At 47.7% G+C, this 18,597-nt stretch overlaps 1 protein-coding gene across 3 annotated transcripts in view; it reads left to right on the top strand.

Moving 5' to 3' along the window:
* Positions 1-18,597, top strand: part of LOC144124950 (ADAMTS-like protein 5) — a 144,910-nt gene that overhangs the window by 91,504 nt on the left and 34,809 nt on the right. For all 3 annotated transcript variants that reach the window (XM_077657916.1, XM_077657914.1, XM_077657915.1), the window contains exon 2: positions 10,449-10,520. The gene's annotated coding sequence lies outside the window, so the exon portion shown is untranslated. The remainder of the gene's footprint in view (positions 1-10,448; positions 10,521-18,597) is intronic.

Here is an 18,597-nt window from a genome sequence, read left to right on the forward strand (position 1 = left end):
GCGGTTTGAACCTTCGGCCATTAGTTATAGGCGTATCGGCTTAGCCCATAATAGAGAGCTTTAGTTTCACGTACGTAGAGGCTTCACGAATGTAGAGCTCTTACGGGTGACCGGTGCGCATGCGCAGAATGCAAAGGGTATGCGCGAGGTCTCGCGTACGTACGTGAGATTCGGATTTTTACGTTGCGGTCTTTGCGTTGCTTGTGTGCGTAGCGTTGACAAACATGGCGGCGCCCTGCCCGCCGCTTCACACCGATAACAGCTTCGTCGCTAATCCCTCGACGCGATATCGTGTTCTAAACTGTTGTATTCGCCTTCGATTTGCCTATTCTTACCCTAGCATAAGGTTTCTAAGCGACAAATAGCTTTTGTTTTTCAGACAGAAGGGCGATTTTTCAGCTGTTAAGCCTGACGAAGTAGCGTTGGTCGTCGTCATAGCAACGGTCTCGCGAGATCTCGAACTGAGAGAGCCCCAACCAGCCCAAACATAGCCAAACCGCCAAACAAGAGGACAGACCGAATGGCTTGGCTTAAATACTTGTCTTGGATGATTTAGGCTACAACCAGTGTCTGTGTTTCTTAGTAGATGAGGCTAGGAGTAACGCGCGGCGTGCGTCGCGAACGTGTAACTATAAGGGTTTCAAACGACTTGCGTGCAGGCTACGTAGAACTTTTCTCGTTTGCGTACGCGAACCCTCTACGTACGTGAAACTAAAACTCTCTAATGATTTCCCACGCCGCGTGGACGTCTTCTCGTGTTGTCGAACGGCGGCGGCGCGCCATTGTTAGTCACGAACCTCATAAATGCAAGCGGTGGCACAAGGTCGCGGTTGCTTACAAGGCGACTAAAGTCGAGCGCAAGTTATTGTGTCTGTATATATGTGTAATAAGTGACCTCTAAAAAAGACACGCACAGCTCCTGTGTGATGTCAAATTATACACTAGAAATGGTTGGAGAAGCAGTCTTACAAGATCGTGATAAATTGGTTCAAGCTGCTTGCACTATTCGTCTACAGATGACCAGCCCACGACTTTTCACTAATACATCTAAGTGGCTTGCGCACGTAAAGGGGGGGAGGCGATGACACAATATGACGCTTTTGAAGCGCTTATAAGTAAAGTTTTTTGAGCCTCACGAAAATTATGCAAGGACTGTTTGTATGTGAGACAGAAGCAGTGTAGTAGGTATTTCTATTTGGATACTTCTGAAAGCATTGTTCTCTCAGTAATAATAATAATAATTGGTTTTTGGGGAACGAAATGGCGCAGTATCTGTCTCATATATCGTTGGACACCTGAACCGCGCCGTAAGGGAAGGGACAAAGGAGGGAGTGAAAGAAGAAAGGAAGAAGAGGTGCCGTAGTGGAGGGCTCCGGAATAATTTCGATCACCTGGGGATCTTTAACGTGCACTGACATCGCACAGCATACGGGCGCCTTAGCGTTTTTCCTCCATAAGAACGCAGCCGCCGCGGTCGGGTTCGAACCCGGGAACTCCCTATCAGTAGTCGAGCGCCCTAACCACTGAGCCACCGCGGCGGGGCCTCTCAGTAAATGCGAAACTAATTTTACTCTCACTACCCCGTCTAAATTAGTGATGATCACATTATTTTGAATAGAGGCCAGTAGCTGTACGCTGTTACTTTTTTTTAAAAAAACTTCGGACTCCCACCTTATATCTGCAGAAGGCTGCAACCAGCCAATGTTTATTCGTTCCTGCGCTGTAAGCTTGATTGTTTTGTGTGTTTGTCGTTTATATCTGATGGAAACATCTATCCCGAAAGAACCCTTCGTCTACGAAAAGGGAAGCAAAGATGGGGCTAACTCATTGGACTGCAATCTTATTACTTGACAATCGGACATTTACCCAGAATTCATCTAACCCAGTTTTTCGGCAACCGTCTAATCTTTAAGGCGCGGTCCCACTACACTGATCTCTGTCGGTAGACCGTCCGCCGACGCGGCGTACGTGTTATCTTTTACGGGCTTGAATTGAGATGGTTAAAAGCAAACTTACCTTACGTTTCATCTTTACGCGTATTCGATAGGTGTGGCTTTTTGTGTTTTGTGAATTCGGCCTAATTTTTCTATTCCAAGTTCGGTTTCAGCACCGTCAGCTCTCGCGACCGCTTCCTTAATTTTGATATTCTAGGCGCCCACGTAATGCTACTTCATGCTGCACCCAATCACTTGTCGCGAAGGCCGTGATGTGTATAGTTTCTTAGCATACTTTTGGTACGCAAGCTTTCTTTCACTTCTGTCATCAAAGGTTCACAGCTAAGAGCACCGCGCAAAACTCTTCTTAAAGCGTTTCCTAACTGGGAACAAGCAACCGACCTGAAGGCTTCATGAACTCCCCTAGATGACTCTAGCGTACCAATGAAAGCTGCAGGCGCTAGTGTACAAGCATAACTGCGAGCTGCTTCCATTAACGCGATCACCCCAGTCCCCTGCGGCTCCTGCAGCTCCTGGCAGCTTATTTGCGCGCGTGATTATACAAAGCTGCGGTAGTCGTAATGGAGCAAGAAAGATGGCACAACTTGACCAGTTGCCCCGCCTACACGCGGACGCAAGAACCATCATGCCATGTCAGAAGGTGTACAAGAGGCCGCAAATCATTGGCGGCAAGCATGGTCGTGCATACTCTGCATGTACGGGGCGCTCTTCTTTGTGCCCGATGCTTCTCCACGTTGGCCCAATCGCCAGCAGAGGCCGCTTTCGGTAAGACTAATGAATTCAGACAGACTGGGCCATGCGCCGCGGAGCAAGAGGGGGGTTCGTGGGCCGGCACTCCCAGTGCCGTCTTCTTTCATTACCACTGCGGAACATCTCTCGAGCTTCCTTCCTCCCTTGGTCTCCTCTTTATTCTCGCGTTTCATTTCCATTTGTTATATCCTTTTTCCGGTGATGCACTCCTTACTCCGTGCTGTCGAGATTCAGCCCTCGTGTCATTAATTACTTGCTTTTTTCATTCATCCAGACTCCTGAGCTGGAGAAGAATGGCACTTGTTCTGTTCAGTCTCGAGTGCCCGCGACTCTCCTACAGGCGTTTCGCGGACACAGGCGCTGTGCGCTCGGCACCCTATCAAATGAATGGTGATGTAGTGATGCAATCTAATTCATGTTGCCCAAGCTCAGCTGCTTCGGAAGCAGCTCGCACTTACCCACCAGGTCCTGTGTATTACAAAAGTTGTTTTTGTTGGGGTTTTATTCTTCGCTGGGTGGTGGTGGTGGTGAAAACATTTATTACGGATGAATAGGAGGTATGTTTGGATCAGCCCGTAAGGGACCGATCCGTACAAGCACTAGGTGGAGGTCCCTAGTATGGGACCCCAGTGGCGGTTGCCGCCGCCCGGGCGCGCCCGACTAAGGCTTGTTGGGCCTGTAAGTCGTGGCAGCCGATCAGGGTCGTTCGCTGGGTCGGTTGGCGGGTCCCGTTGACAACGATGGGATTCGAACAGCTCACGAAAGGAAAAAAATAAGTAAACAAATAAATTATAAACTTAACCACAATCTTCGAGGATTGTTGGGAAAAATGAACACCGAGGATAAGAATATTAAAAACCGTCGTAATCAGGCTGCTCGCGAGTTGCAGGGTCAGAAAGCTGAACTCCGTCTTTGCTTGGTAATGCGAATGTCGTTTACGGCGGTCGCGACGAGCGTTTTGCAACCCTTCGATCGGCACAGGCATTTTGCAATGATTCCAGCGAACGCATATAACACGAAAGGACTTGCAAAGGGGCTACATAGGCGGGGTTGCTGAATGACAACAACGGCGCCACAAGCACTTTTGCCGCGTCTACAAGCATGCAGCATGCATTTCAAGGAGCTGCAAGCTCCGACATCTGTGAAAGAGCCAAAATGGCACCAGAAACGCGTATACATTTGCAGGAAAGGAAACATTGGCACTCTCAAACACCCTTCTTGTATATATACAGGCTGGACGACGGCATCCGAGTGACAAATGTAATTTGCTAGTGCCGATGCGCTGTCCCCACGAGGCGCGAAAATGTCGCACGTCTCTCCCCCATTCCTACTCCCCTCTCTACCACTCTCCACTTCGCCCCTTCACTTTACGAGCCTCCAGAACAACTCGATGTGTTTCTCAAAACGCATTTCCGATGCGGCAGTAAAACTTAGTCCTCGGGCATATCTTTCACACGTGTTCTTCCACTTCTTTCACTTTCCGCGAAGATTCCGCTTTATTTCCCTCTAGGTGTCGATCCTGGATGAGATGAGTTTTTCCTTCACTGAAGCGTTCATCGTCGTTGTATTGTTGTTGTTGTTGTTGTTTGTACCTTCCTGCCTCGTCGTCGTCAACGCCAGCTAGTTCACCCTCACTTTCGCCTTTCTTTTATTTCCCTTTTCGCCTCGCTCCTAGCGTTCGCCGCGGCCCCGTTCTTTTGTCCGCGGCTTTCTACGTGCCCGCTCTTGCCGCCACCATGCGCTCTCTGTCCCCTCCTGTCCGCGAGCGCATTTACGCGCGTCGTTTTTTGGCGCGGCCAAGTCCATCTCACGCACCCGGCAGAAATCAATAACGGTGACACGTGTCACACTTGGGGAAAGCGAGCGCGACACATCGGGTGCGTCTGGTGCAAGACGCGGAGGTTTGTGTTCGACCTACTCCGCATTTTCTCTCTCTCACTTCTTTCGTTTGCCATTTCTGCACTGGTGTCTCTTTTGTATGCTCTTTTAGCGGTGAGCAGGCTCATTCGTGCCACTAAGAAAAAAAAAGAAACAGAAGAAACTATAATTGAAAGTGGCGCCAGAACAAAGAGAAGGGTCAGTTCTTCCGCTTGGCCTGCTTGATGGGTAGACTTAGTTGGCTCTATGCGCGCACTAATAATTCACGCACGCGTTCATATCTACTGAACCGCCTGTCAGGATTTGCCTTTTAAGTGCCCTCTACATAGTTAGACATGATCGCAACCTTATTTATGACTTCACTGATTTTTGTAATGTGCCCATGAACTGCATTACAAATTAGTTTACTGAAATGGGCGGCCAATGCACCACTGCCTTCGCGCGATATTGGCCATGCACCGGACCATGCGATTATCGGAGATCGTGGTTTCGGATCCCACCGACGGCATGGTTGTTTTTTCTGCTGCCTTATAAGTAATTTGCTTTAAGCGACAGATTAATCGAAGTATTATTTTCCCACTGATAAGCACTACAAATTAAAGAAAAAATAGGAACTTCCCATATGCACCTTGGTTTCGGTGACTGTTGGCTTCCTTGGAACCAACAGGTATGCTCGTGTGTCGTGTATATATTGCAGCGCTGTTATCTGGTGTCTGCTTTCCCTCTGAGTACGTTCTTCACTCTTCGTTGGAAAATGTGAATTCTTCCGCACCGGACCACTCTTTGCAAATACAAATGTTAGTGTTTTTTTTTTCCTGAGGAAAGTAAAGTCACCGTAACTGCCGCACTCTCGACGCGTATACCTGAGCGGTTTCGTCTGGGACGAACAGATAAGAACGAGGGAGTGAAAGAAGGCTGAGAAAAAGAATCGCCGATGTTAGAAGCTCAGGATTATTCGAACACCCTGGGTTCTTTATGGACACCTGACATCACTCAGCATCCAGCAATATTTTTATTCTGCCTCCATCAAAATGCCGCCACTGCGGCCTAGACAGGGTTCCGTGACCTCGTTGTCAGCAGCCGAACGCCATAAACACTAAGCCACCACGGCGGGTATAACCCTGATTTATTTCCTTGTCTGGCGACATTAGTGCGTTTGGCGGCAATAAGACAACGTCGCAATGCCGGTCGATCACCAGACAACATGTTGTTTTCCTGCGCCAATCCCAGCAAATCTCTCTGCGCTAGCCTAAAGCGTCGGCAGGAAAACGCGTTTCAGCAGGAATAACTTAGGCAAAACTACGACAGCGGAGAAAGCGCATTATAACTACACGTTACCAGTCATAAGCGTGCGTTTAGCGTCTGGGTGGAAAACATTTTTTTTTTCAGTAATGGCTTCCTCTGTTACTGAGAAACGCCCATGTCAAACCATCCTTTCAGAAATCAAATTCTTGCGGAACGATAGACACTGACGCAACGAGTTCACCACACTGTGGTTTATAAATTCAATTTCTGTCCCCTGATCCTCTTAAATAAGTATAAACAAAAGCTTCAATTGAACGATATAATTGAAAAGTGGTTTGGCTACAGAGCTACGGGGCTACGATTTGGTAAGAGTGTAATAAATTGCAGGATGTGTTTGTCATCCTGAATCATTGTGATGAAACATTCGAGACCAAAGCAGACGCGGCTTCCCGTCTATAACGTTGAGTGCATTCCGCACACTGGATAGGCAGCGCGCCTACCCTCCCACCTTAGCAGGAGACAGTTGACGGTTCATCGCGAGGGGTAGTCACCCAATGAACGCTGCATTCTCTTGCTGTAGTACCGCGTGTGTACCACAACGTTTTCAGTGCTAATGCATGCTGCCCACATCTCTCTCTTTCCCACAGCAGAGTCGCTGTGACTCTTACCTTTCCTTGCGTATTCCGCAGTCGCTTGGTAGCTTTCTTGTATTCTGTTCTGGATATTTTTGCGCGCCCTCAGACCCTTTTAATGGCTTTCTCGTGCCTTCTTTCCTCTCTTAATCGCTCATTTATGAGCACGGTTTCACTCTTAATGGACAGGACAGCCTCGGGCGAAGAGTGCTCAGGATGATAAAAACCATAGGTTCAGTCCTAATGGGGCTCAACGCGCGCCTTCTCATTGAATTTGTCGATGCCATTATTACGCCCTGCCTTCGTATTCGAAACTACGCTACACACTAGCAGAAGTACACTCTAAACAGAAAGCAGTAACCTGTCCTCTTGAGCCCTTCCTTTTGTAAAAGGGAGTATAAAAGGGAGTGCGCTGTAGGACGGGTTACTCTCTTTTTACTCCCGTATAAGTGTATTCTTGTTCAGATTGTATATTCAAGGTGTTATTTGCAGCCTCAGTTTTTATTATATCGGGTCAGACGCTTCTAAGGTCGTCTACGGGCACTTCTATTTCGCAAACGGAAAAAAAATCTTTAAAAGGACAATTATGGTACTCAATAATGCGAAATTTGAGCGCAGCTCTGTAAGTGTTTTCATTTTGCGATATTTTGCAGTAAACAATTTAAGAGAAATGCGTGTATATGTGGAGTTACAAAACACTATTTTCTGCGGACACTCTTTATTCAAGTAGCACTTCTCTCTCTGTCTTTGACTGCCATGAAGGGGGCTTTGTGGCCGGAGAAATGGAAGGAGATATGTTCGACCTGCTGCACCAATGCCTGGTTTGTAAACAGACGGTTTATACTTGGAGGACAACGCTCTGAGTGGTGTCGGCGCGCACAGCGCGCACCACTCTAGCGCCATCTATGAGCGAGCGCCGGTACTTCGTTACTTCTCTCAAGTGGAGCGCACTCGTGCTCCTCCGGTTACACCGACGGCGACGCGGCTTTACCCATGAACGGCTGCATAGCAGCTGCGCTATAAAAACACTATGGAGCGCATGGCAATGCACCATACCAGGTAGCGACGCACCCATGCTCTTCACTCCTGCGGGGCCGCATAGGCGCGAGTTTTTCTTGTAGGCGAACGGCAACGACATGAAAAATAAAATAAAAATTTCTCTGTATTACTCGTTATCGAAGGCCGTGGTCAGCGTTACGGCCTGATAGCGATAGCAATGGCTTCCCATGCTTATGCTTCGTATCAAACTAATTTCATCATTTGCGGGTACCGGAGTAAAGATTGAAGCTCCCGCGGGCTCGCAGACTCAAGAACTTGCAGTCCCTTAAGCTGTGTGGCGTTCCACACCCACGCGCAGCTGGTATAGATGAAGCCAGCCACTGACTTCATTCTATTACTTCAACGGCTACCGATGCCACCCTCAGATCGCCGGCAAAAATGTGGTTTTCTACACTAGTCATTTTAAACTGTAAGCGTCTGGTCCCACTTCGCCCTATATATGAGTTTAATTGCAACCACTTTCTGTGGTGTGCATGTATTTTTGAACGACATGCAGTATGTCTGGGTTTGGTCACATCTATAGACCGAAAATTTGCGGACATATTTGCTGGAACGAACAAAAAATCGCAGACGCAGTTTTCTGAAGGAGGCATGTTCTAAAAATAGAGATCATCGGCCATCGTCAGCAAGCGAGACGGAGTAGCTCTTTCCGCTTCCTATCTGCAGACGCAATAACGCTTCGTCCCTTGTTTCGCGAACGTTTCAGCGAGGTTAACTTTCGCGTTCCTACCTGTTTCTTGTCTATACGGCTCAATTTAGGAGCTTCTGTTAAGTATCAACAAAGAACCAAACCAGCAATGAGCAAGGATTACAGTCCCAAGTAGATTTCCAGGGATGGCAAATAAAGATGTACCGAAATTTTAATGGTTCAGCATCTCCAAAGTTCATGACAATAATTCCCCAAATACATAAAGAAAATATGGTATAAAATTGTAAAACACCAATGCTAGCGTGCTGACCAACAAAATTAAGTCGCTAACATGTTTTGCAATGTACTGATAAGAATGAGCACTCGATCCCTAAACGATACAAGTATACCGGACGACGACACAAAGTGTAGCGTTCTGGAAGAGTATAGACACAGGCTTCCCGTTGAAGGCCACTCTTTCTCGCCAGCCCGTATCCGCACTGTTCAAGCGTAAAACTATCCATGTAGCACGATACTCATCATCATCATCAGCCTGACTACGCTCACTGCTGGACAAAGGCCTCCCCCTTATCTCTCCAATTCCAGCTCCCCAGTGCCAGCTTCGGCCATCCTATTCACGCAAACTACTTAATCTCATCCGACTACCTAATTTTCTGCCACCCCATGCTACGCTTGCTTTCTCTTGAAATCCAGCACGACACTGAGAAAAACTAAAAGGGTGGCCTGCATGCATTCTAGCAAAGCAATACAAACAGAAGGTTTTGCTTTCTTAACTGGCGTAAGCTTCAGTTAATGAGCTGTAATTAACGTGTTTTAGACGCACTGGTGAGAGATGTGGTCGATTTCCGGTGTAGCACGGCTATAAAATTTGTAAACATATACCAATGAACCAAATAACAGTTTGCAAACGGGCGAGCTTTGGACAGTTGAAAACACAATGCTTTCACCTTTTTTAAGGCGCAACTGTGCATGTCTCACATGCATACAAATCGTAAAATTCCACTCAGAATGTCTCTAGGAACTAAACGAAATCACTTTCAACATGTTTCGACCACTGGTTTCGGAGAAAACAGTAGTGCACAATTGTACCCATGACTTCGTAAAAAAGCGTTAAGACGTTTCGGCGAGCTAGTCGGTTGTGAAGTGTCATGAAACAAAAAACGCAATCTGAGACACACGTAACAGAACAAAGACCGGGACGAGCACAGCGCTTTGTTAGTCTCGTTCTTTGTCCTGATGTGTGTGTCTCAGACTGCGCTGTTTGCTTCATGATGCTTCGTGAAAAGACTTCAAATGTGGTGAGTATAAGTACCTCAGTCTTTTGAGCTTATAAGACAGCTTGCGTTGAAATTGAAAATTTCTTCTGAAAAGGCTAAAAAAAACTCAACAATTCCTTCAGTGTTTCTTTTTTTTTTGTAAAAATGGGTCTCGTCGAACAACGCACCCGTGCTTCTAAGAACGCACCAAACACCGAAGAGCTAAAGCTAAAATGATATTGCGTGGTTTGTTTGCCAGTTCGGTAGTAATCAGCACGCAAAAAAAATTCTTTGTAGGAGCACCGTTTTCCGTTTGCCGACACTGAAGGCAAGTGGGACAGATATGTCCCGCTTTCCTACACATGGTTAAAGTATTCAAGCATCTCGTCCTTGTCCCTCAGGAATCGGCCTCGTGCAACTGAGGTGCTGATTAAAAATGCATCCCTGCTCAAGACATCTGCTGAAAGCCGAAGAAGCCAGCGCGTTTCGGTCGTGAAGTGCCAACATTACCGAAACTGCTGCGGCAAAATTGCTAGAAAAAAAAAGAAATGAACATGACTAGACAACCAAAGGAGCGATGGGTCAAAAGTAGGACACAGCAAGGCTGCGCTTTTCGATGCGCTGCCTATCCCCAAACGACAGTGGGCGCCGTGTCTGAACATATTTGCATAGCCATGCTCTATACCGCATGCTATTTCCGAAACACGTGGCTCGCCTGCCGCTGCGTTTTGCAACGTTCGCCGGTGAGGATACGTATCGATTTCAGGTTAGCCACCGTTGGCTGCCCGGCATTTCTCGCTGCCCACCAAAATATTTATCAAAAAGACGCCCAGGACGGGAGCTGAATTGCTTCTCATCAGTACAGTGCGATTGTTGCCTTATCGTTTTATGCATACCCGCTTCTCGTGCTCTTGTTATGAATTCTTCGGTTAGAAAAGTTTCACCGCTCATCTTTCAAGTCTGCCAAACTCAGCTGTAATGGCTGCATACGAGAGGCGTCTATTCTTTTTTTTTCCTCTTGCAGGGTGCGAGCAACATGACGGATCCATGGTTCGCCCTCACCTCTCGGTTTGTGATTGGCCCGTCCCGTCCTGAGGTAAGAACACGCAGGCGCCGTCCGCTTCAGGTCATAAAGAAGGAATAAAGTGATTTTAAAGACCACTTCGCATGAAACTGTGATCAGATTTAAATAAGCAGGACACGCTAAACATCCAGTAAAGGTTTGAAATCAACCTCGTGACGTCATAGCTGCTGCCAGCAGCTGGATCAAAGCGATGAAGCTGTACGTCGGCCTAGCTATAGACCGGATTGTCAGCCGTGACATGCTGTTATGGGGACGAGCCACGCAGGCCACAGTTGGACGTCTCGCGCTGATTGAACGACGGCAGGTGTAAAAACGTTTCGCGATATACGTGGACACGCGCAAGGAGTGCGGTGCGTCCTTTTGCTGAATTTATTTTCTACTAAGCTTCAATTACTCCGCAAGAATAACTATGCTGGGTGATCTAAACTCAAGCCCACAAGACACGGGATCTCTGCACGCTACTTTCTACCACGAGAAACGGCACTGGGAAAACAGCGCGAAAGGTATCATGCGGCATGCTGGACTGCGATTGTCGGCATGCGTAGACAATATGCAGCGTGTTTTTGTGTTCGCGGATGTGTGACTTTGTGACGCACTCCATCACTGTCCTTAGTTTCCTCGTGTCATCCGAAGCTCAGAAGGCGGCGGTGGTACACCGTGTGAGTGCACATGTGCGACGTCCCAACAAAGACGTTAAACCTGCTTGTCATGAACAGTGTTTTTCTCCAGTTCCTTCTTTATATTTTTCTTATTTTATTAACCTAAAATGGCTTACGACTGGACTAAGAATACATCATGCTCAGTAGCGGTTCTCAACTTCTCTCTCTTAGTGACCTCAACGAAATACTGTGATTTCCACAAGAAAATCTCAACGAAATAGCTAATCTGCCGATTAATAACTCCCCTCGGTGCTCTGTTGTGTGCGTCTAAATGGCTGTCCCTTCTAGTAACGCAACTGGAGTAGACAACGCTAACTGCCTGTAGTTTATTCTCGTTTCTGAAGCCCCGCTAAACCAAGGGAAACATTATGTGCACGCTTCCCTGCCTCCGCCTACCTTACTATGATATGTTGCCTGTCACGGGCAGCAGAAGAAAGCTATGGCTTTGGGTCCTTTTCTACAACTCGTAGGCACGCCCCTTGGCCTGGGAAGATTGGCTTGCCTTCTTCGTCTTTCAAATTTCCAGCTTTTTCTTTCGTTTATCTTTACTTCCAGCTTCAACCTTGATAAAGTACCGAGATAAGAGAAAGGAGAATGCAGGCCAAAGAAAGGGGCTATTTACAGGACAAAACAAACGACGAATGAAACGAGTTCACTGGTAAAAACGCTGGAGCTGGTCTGAAGGCCCTGCTTTCACTAATCTTAGTTGTTCGGACAGTTTACTGATGTCACTGTCACTTAGAGGGAGACGTAGAATCTAGTGTGCTAGTTCGGTAGCAGCCTTTGCTCGCCAGAATTTCGCAGCGTTTACTTCTGTGAGCAAGCATGGCTGCCGTCAAACGTCAGCGTGAAGTCCGCGTATATGAGATCACACAAAAATGTACCGCGAGGCCTTAGTAAGACGTAATGTCTAAAGTTTTCCACACTCGGTCTCATTTCCTATCGGAGTAGCATTCCTGTGTAAACATATTAGAGGCAGCTATGTTGCATATCTCACGCAGACTTCGTTGCTTTTTACCGTGGGGCTCGGTATATGCATGTGTGGCCTTCGAAAGCCTCGAGTGGGCGTTGCCCAGTTCAAGGCTTCATTTGCACACGGCACAGGAGCGAAGCTGGGTGTGGAGTCAAGGACAGACGCGAGCTCCGCGTCTCAGATTTCCATGAGGTCGAACCCTTTTTCACCGGAGTAAACAAAAACTAAATCTTTGTTTCAACTGGCTTCCTTATCCCACACAAACTTGTGCCAGCGATCGTATTTCGCGCACAGCTCTCCGGCATAAGCATACAAGTACACCATTTCACAATGTAACTTAGCTTACTTTCTCGCCAAATCAATCATATGATAGTGGTCTTTTTCACGCGCGATGCTTTGTCCCCGAGCCTGACGTCGAGAAATAAGGAAGCGTGAGACCTTAACTTTTTTTCTAGTGTGAAACTACTTCACGAAGTCTAACCGGCACACCGAGTTTCCGTAAGCTTGACCTTGTAGGTGACCTTGGCCGAACCGTAAATAAGTAAATATTAGTGCGACTGGGACTCACACCCGCGGCGGCGCGCACAGATCAGCTTCGTTGGCCACTGCCCGAGAACACTATGCTATCACCGCAGCCGATCACGCCTCGTGTTAAACTGCAACACTCTCTCGCTCGTATACATATCGTTTTCATCAACTAATACTAATATCGAACTAATATCGTCGTTAGACGTGCCGACGACCCAGCAAACCAAAACTATGAGCAATCCAGGCTAAACACATGCTTTCGCACGCCTACTCCGTTGAACTACGTTAAAACCCTACCACTTTTTTTTCTGGGTCTAGTTGGCTATACTTAGTAGTTTCTGTTCAGTAACCTAAGCCGATAACCACATCGATAACATTTTTATTTTATTCCGCGTCCTACTTTCTCACTGCGTCTATCAACACGAGAAGAAATCCTCACCGGAATGATTCCGTCTTCTTGGAAACAGTCTCAAGAAGGTGAAAAACTCCCTTTGGCACAAATAAATTCAACTAGCGCAGCCTCGCGGTTCACGAATAAAAATACACCGTGTTCTGTTCGCTTCTCCCTCTCTCTCGCACGCACACCACTTTTTTCGGCTCCGCTCGCGAGAAGCAGCAGCGATCGGTATTGCTTCCCGAAACAATCGGTGAGCGCCGGCATCGGAAGGCACGGCAGCGGCGCCACTGTAGGCTTAGGATTCCCAGCTTCGCGAGCGAGCGCTCTCTCTCGCCGGTGGCGCGGCCCTCGCAGCAAAGCGCAAGCAACATCGGCTTCCGCCGCTTCGCGTGCTGCGTGCCGCGATTGAGATTGCGAGGGCGTACACATTACACCGCCGCTCTGCCACCGCGTGGCCAGCTGTCGGCGTTGCGCGCGCTCGGGCTCCGTCGTCGGCCCGGTGCTGCTTTTCCCCCCTTCGCTCGCCGGCTCGCGTCGAATGCGCCTCCGTGTGGTGCTGCTGCTGCCCAAGACAGGCGGTGAAGAGGCCGCCCGAGGAACACCCCTCGTCGTCCCAGGCGGTGGAACAAAATGAGACGGCTCTATCCGCAAAGTGAGTCCATCCTTCATCGTTGGCGTTTTTCCGTCGGCGGTGCTTGTGAAAAAGGGGGGCGTTAACCTCAGGTCTTGTCGTGAGCTTGTCGCTGACGGGTTTGTATTAAATTTTTTGACTGATTGCTAGCCCAAGGAGAATACCCTCGTGCCAAGGAAGAGAGAGATCGAAACCTTTAAAAAACACGGTAGGAAAAAGAAATCCCCGGCACCTGCGCTTCTCATTCTAGTAAGTCGTAGATTTGACGTCTGTGCTTTTGGAGGCGTGAAGCTATGTGATAAAACTGTCCGTTCTCACTCAGCGTTTTATTTTGTTTTATTTTGTCCGATACAAATTGCTATTGCAACTTTACCGATTAATGTTCTGATTTTCCCAGTCTTCAGAGGTAGCAGACCTATTAGTGTCCTGTAGCCGCTATATAGAACCTTCTCATCCTGCTCGAAGTATTTTGTGACACTTGCTCGTTCGGTGCAATCGAAGGGCGTGTCCATTACCATTTAAGCACCTGGTAACATGCCAACCACTATTCCACGCTGGTCTGTAATAGTCTTACTGTGAAAGAAGTTTACTTGTACCTCGGAAAACCAGAGCTTCATTATAAAATTTGTCACCTTTGACAGTGACACTTTTCTGCTGCCTGCATTTTCTTTCACCACCTTTTCACTCAAAGCCGCTGTGAACTGGTAACGCCAAGTCCGATCCCTCGGAGGTTTCAGTCACATGCAACGGTAATTTACAATATTCTCAATACGTAAGGAGCAAAACGTGCCCGGTGCTAAAGCGCGAACTTCAACGTCGCAGTTACGCCATCAGAACAGAACTGTTCTCTCCAAATGTAGAACATAAGTAGCACTACTCAATGTAGGTTATGGGCGACATCATCCCGTTAGTACTAGCAGCCCTTAAATTCCGTGCAACGAACTTCGAAAGCAATGTGTGGTCCCACGACGCCCCTGTTTGCAAAGCAGCGATTGCAGCTGTGGTGTCACAATATTTCTTTAAAGGTCACTTTAATGACGTATTAGTGCTTTGTAACTCAAAGTATAGCACTGCAGTCTGATTACACGTTTGCAAACTGCTCTACTCGCCTGCCTTGCATTAATTATTCGTTTATTTTTTTGCTCTTCGGTAGCAACAAAAGCTTATCCACAATACATTTATGTAGCCTAAATATTTCCAACGGAATGAACTTTTTTTCCCGAAATCTTTCTTCTTATTGCACTTTCTCCAACTAATACCGGCGCCGCCCCACGTAGTCACATGAAGAGGAAGTGCTCAACGCGCATAGGGTGCCATGACGAAAAGCGCATCGACATCAAGCGCGTCGTAAAACGCCTCAATTCGTGTCGAAAATTGGCTGTTTCTCGATTAAGTTTCAGTGCAATGTTTCGCTAAAGTTCACGTGACATTTACGCAAAAAGTGTGCGGTGCCATGAACGGCCAAGGTGCACTAAGGCACCGTAAATCGTCGAGAAGCAAACTGCATGTAGACGCCGGTTTCGACCAGTATTGTCTTTTCCTTTTTTTTCCTCGGGGTGTTGGGGGAGGTGCAACCACTGCATGAGGGGTAGCGCGAAACCTTATGGGTGCAACCATAATTTCCAGCGGGCGGAGATTGCCCCGCCCGCCACTTTTGTGCTACTTCGCTTGGACAAAGCGACGCGGGAATCGTTCCCGGACTTTGACGGGGTTGCGTCGTCTCTTTTTCGTGGATTTTTACACTTCTTTACTCACGTGACATTTTCATTACTCTAACTTTGTTCGCGGGAGCGTGTATTGTCGTATTGTCGTACACATCCCCACAAGATGTGGTCGGAGGTGGCTCTGGCCGGGCAGGTATTACAAGCTGAGGAGGAATATATGGCTGGGTGGACGGGGTGCCTACAGGCGTTTTGGAAAAATATCGAGCAACGCTGTTCACTGGTTCTAAATTTTTCATGTTCGACAGTGAACATGTGTAATACAAGTCTGTTTTGAACTAAAGCAATACAGCGAATCTATGCAGTACATTGAAATTCCGTGTTTAAATGCGCACGCAATGGAACCGGGCCTACTTCAAGTCGATAGCAAGGCGGGCGAGTTGGTGACACATATTTAAAAAATAACAGCGCGGAAAACGGGGGCTTCAAGGGTAGAAAACACGGGACAAGCGCTGACTCTCAACTAAAGTTTAATCGCAGCAAATAGGCAAATATAAGCGAACAGGCAACAACCAAACAATAATATCACAAGGCACGTGCACTATGTTGGGTCAAGATAGACAACCTCACTGTCACGCAAAATGAGAAAGAAACCAAGATTGTGCATCAGCAAACCTTCCCTGCTCCTGCGTGACAGTGAGGTTGCCTATCTTGACCCAACAGAGTGCACGTGCCTTGCGGTTTTATTGTTTGGTTGTTGCCTGTTCGCTTATATTTGCCTGTTTGCTGTGATTAAACTTTAGTTGAGTCAGCGCTTGTTCCGTGTTTTCTACCCTTGAAGTCCCAGTTTTTCGTGCTGTTTTTTTTTTAACTATTTCCAGTGTCCATTCCCTGAACGAGCATTCATTCCCATTCCACCCCACTGCGCCGGCGCAGTGGTTACAGCGCTCGACAGCTGAGCCCGAGGATGTGGGTTCGATGCCGGCCACGGCGGCCGCATTCCATTGTAGACCGTGTATTTTTCAATGCCACTGTCCACTAAAGAACTCCGGCTGATGTAATTTAATCCGGATTCCCCCACTACGGCGTCCCCCATAGCCAAACTCGCTTTGAGACGTTAAAACCCCTATACCTACTTCTCGTTGTTTCGCGACTTAATCCAGTTGTCGTCAGAGAAAGATAGGTGAACCATAGGGGTTGGACTGTAGTTTCAACGCCGCTATCGTGTATCGACGAGATAAAGCCGTAATCTGCGGGACAAGTAGACTACGACCGAAAACAAGTGATAGTGGCTTAAACGAGCGTGGCAGTGATGTTCTTTCATTGAAAATGGGACATTGACGATTTCGAACATGCTTCTACGATAACAAGAATCGTTACGTCGTAACTGTTGCCCGTTTCCTGCCCATTTCAAAACAACACATTTTATACGCATCGGATGCTCGCGCCTTCCTCTGTTTTTCTTTAGAGTGCAGCGAAGCTTAGCGCCGTGAGTAACGGGCTTCTCCTCGCGCTTAGTAGTACTGAGGAAAAAAGAGCTTGCAGAGAAGTTCGCTCCCTTGCGTGTTCAATGCACCGTGTTAGTCATATTAGGCATCCATTGATTTTTGGCACGCCCCGTAATTTGGCGGTCTATTTCAAAAAAAAGAGGGCAGGTGGGAGTGAACTACCGAATCCCAACTTCATTCGATTCTAAGCACCCTAGCCATGTCTGGCGGTCTCCCATTTGAAGAGAAAAAACGAGGGCGCATAACTTTCATAAGAAAGGAAGGACACCTAACTTTTGGTATATCCTAAACTTCGCTGTACTTTAATCGAAGTTTTGCTGTTAATGGATTGTTTAGGGTAATTCTCTGTGAATATCTGTAATCGTTGCATCCGGAATCGTCTGTGTGGCGTTGCCGTTGCTTAGTCTGCGGCGTTCACTGTAAGATAAGCCAACTGCGGTTTATAAGCGGGCCTTCCCCTGCGCTGGCATACGCGGTGCACGCTGTTAGTTGGAAAACAAGCTGCATTTGTTTTTCAGTGCGCGGCTGCACTGCGGTGTGGCGAGTCATAGCAGTCAGACGCAGCGGTAAAGAATGCCACTTGCGTCTGAAAGAAAAATAACCACCAACAAACTTTGATATTGACATCACTGATTTTCACAAGAGAACATTGCACAAGGACTTGTCAATTACTTGTGGCTGGTCAGCTTGATTTGCCGCGCTTTTGGTCCCCGCTTCATTATAACAAACAGTTCTGTTGATGGAAGCTTCGAAAACTTAAGCCGGCTTGCCGAACCATGAGCTATTTGTTCTACAGCCACTTCAGGCTGAAAACGAGCTACCCTTTCTTTATTAGTATTGTCACCTGCGGGTTGACTTGTACGTGCATGCCTTAAAGTATAACCTGAAGTACCGTCGCGCCCGCAGACTTGACGAGTGACTGGCTTGGACATACATTAGCGACGCTGAGTGCTGGCCACCGTTTTCGATACAAAGCTGCATGGCGCGTTTGCAGCGGCTCACGATAACTGGTTGCCTGAATTCACTCCATACAAAAAGGCCTAGTACTAGCCGACCAACACCCAGCGCCGACTATGTCAGTACAAGCCACGCGCTCGAGCGTTCGTGTCAAATCTGCGGGCGGCTGTACTTTGTTCCGTCTAGCTGAATATCTCTATCTCAAGGCTATAGAGCGCACTGATATGGCTCATCGTGAACAATGTGGAATTTTATGCAATACCATTTTTTGCCCTCTTCACGGAAACTCAATGCCAAAATGGAACTGGGCGGTTTTCGCAACATAGCCTGCGCCCATTTCGTACTGTAAATGCGCAATAAACTTCAAAAAAGCAGCAGCTAGTGATTCAATGCCAAGAACGTACGCTTCCAAAGAAGCAAAGAAAATCCGAAAGCAACATCGCAGACGCTCGCAGCACCGCTCCACTAAACATCTTGCGCAACCTGCTCGAGGGGAAACTCCCCCACCGCCCGGGCATGGCTTGCTCGGCTGGGCTCGTCATCTTCCTTAATCGCACCGTTTCCCCACTGTTTTCCTTGGAGCATTTCTTCCAGTTCACCTTGCAGCGTTCCCCAAAACAACCCTATCCCGAAGTTCCTCCTCTCTCATTTCTAAAGGAAAAACGAAACTAAAGTTCGCGAAACATTCCTTGGGCCGACTGCATATCGTCGCGACCCCACCGCGTCGCAACTATGTTGCCAGATTGAATTCGACCTCTTCCTTCCTTCCTGCCAT

The sequence above is a fragment of the Amblyomma americanum genome, chromosome 3, assembly GCF_052857255.1.
Source record: "Amblyomma americanum isolate KBUSLIRL-KWMA chromosome 3, ASM5285725v1, whole genome shotgun sequence".
Lineage (NCBI taxonomy): Eukaryota > Metazoa > Arthropoda > Arachnida > Ixodida > Ixodidae > Amblyomma > Amblyomma americanum.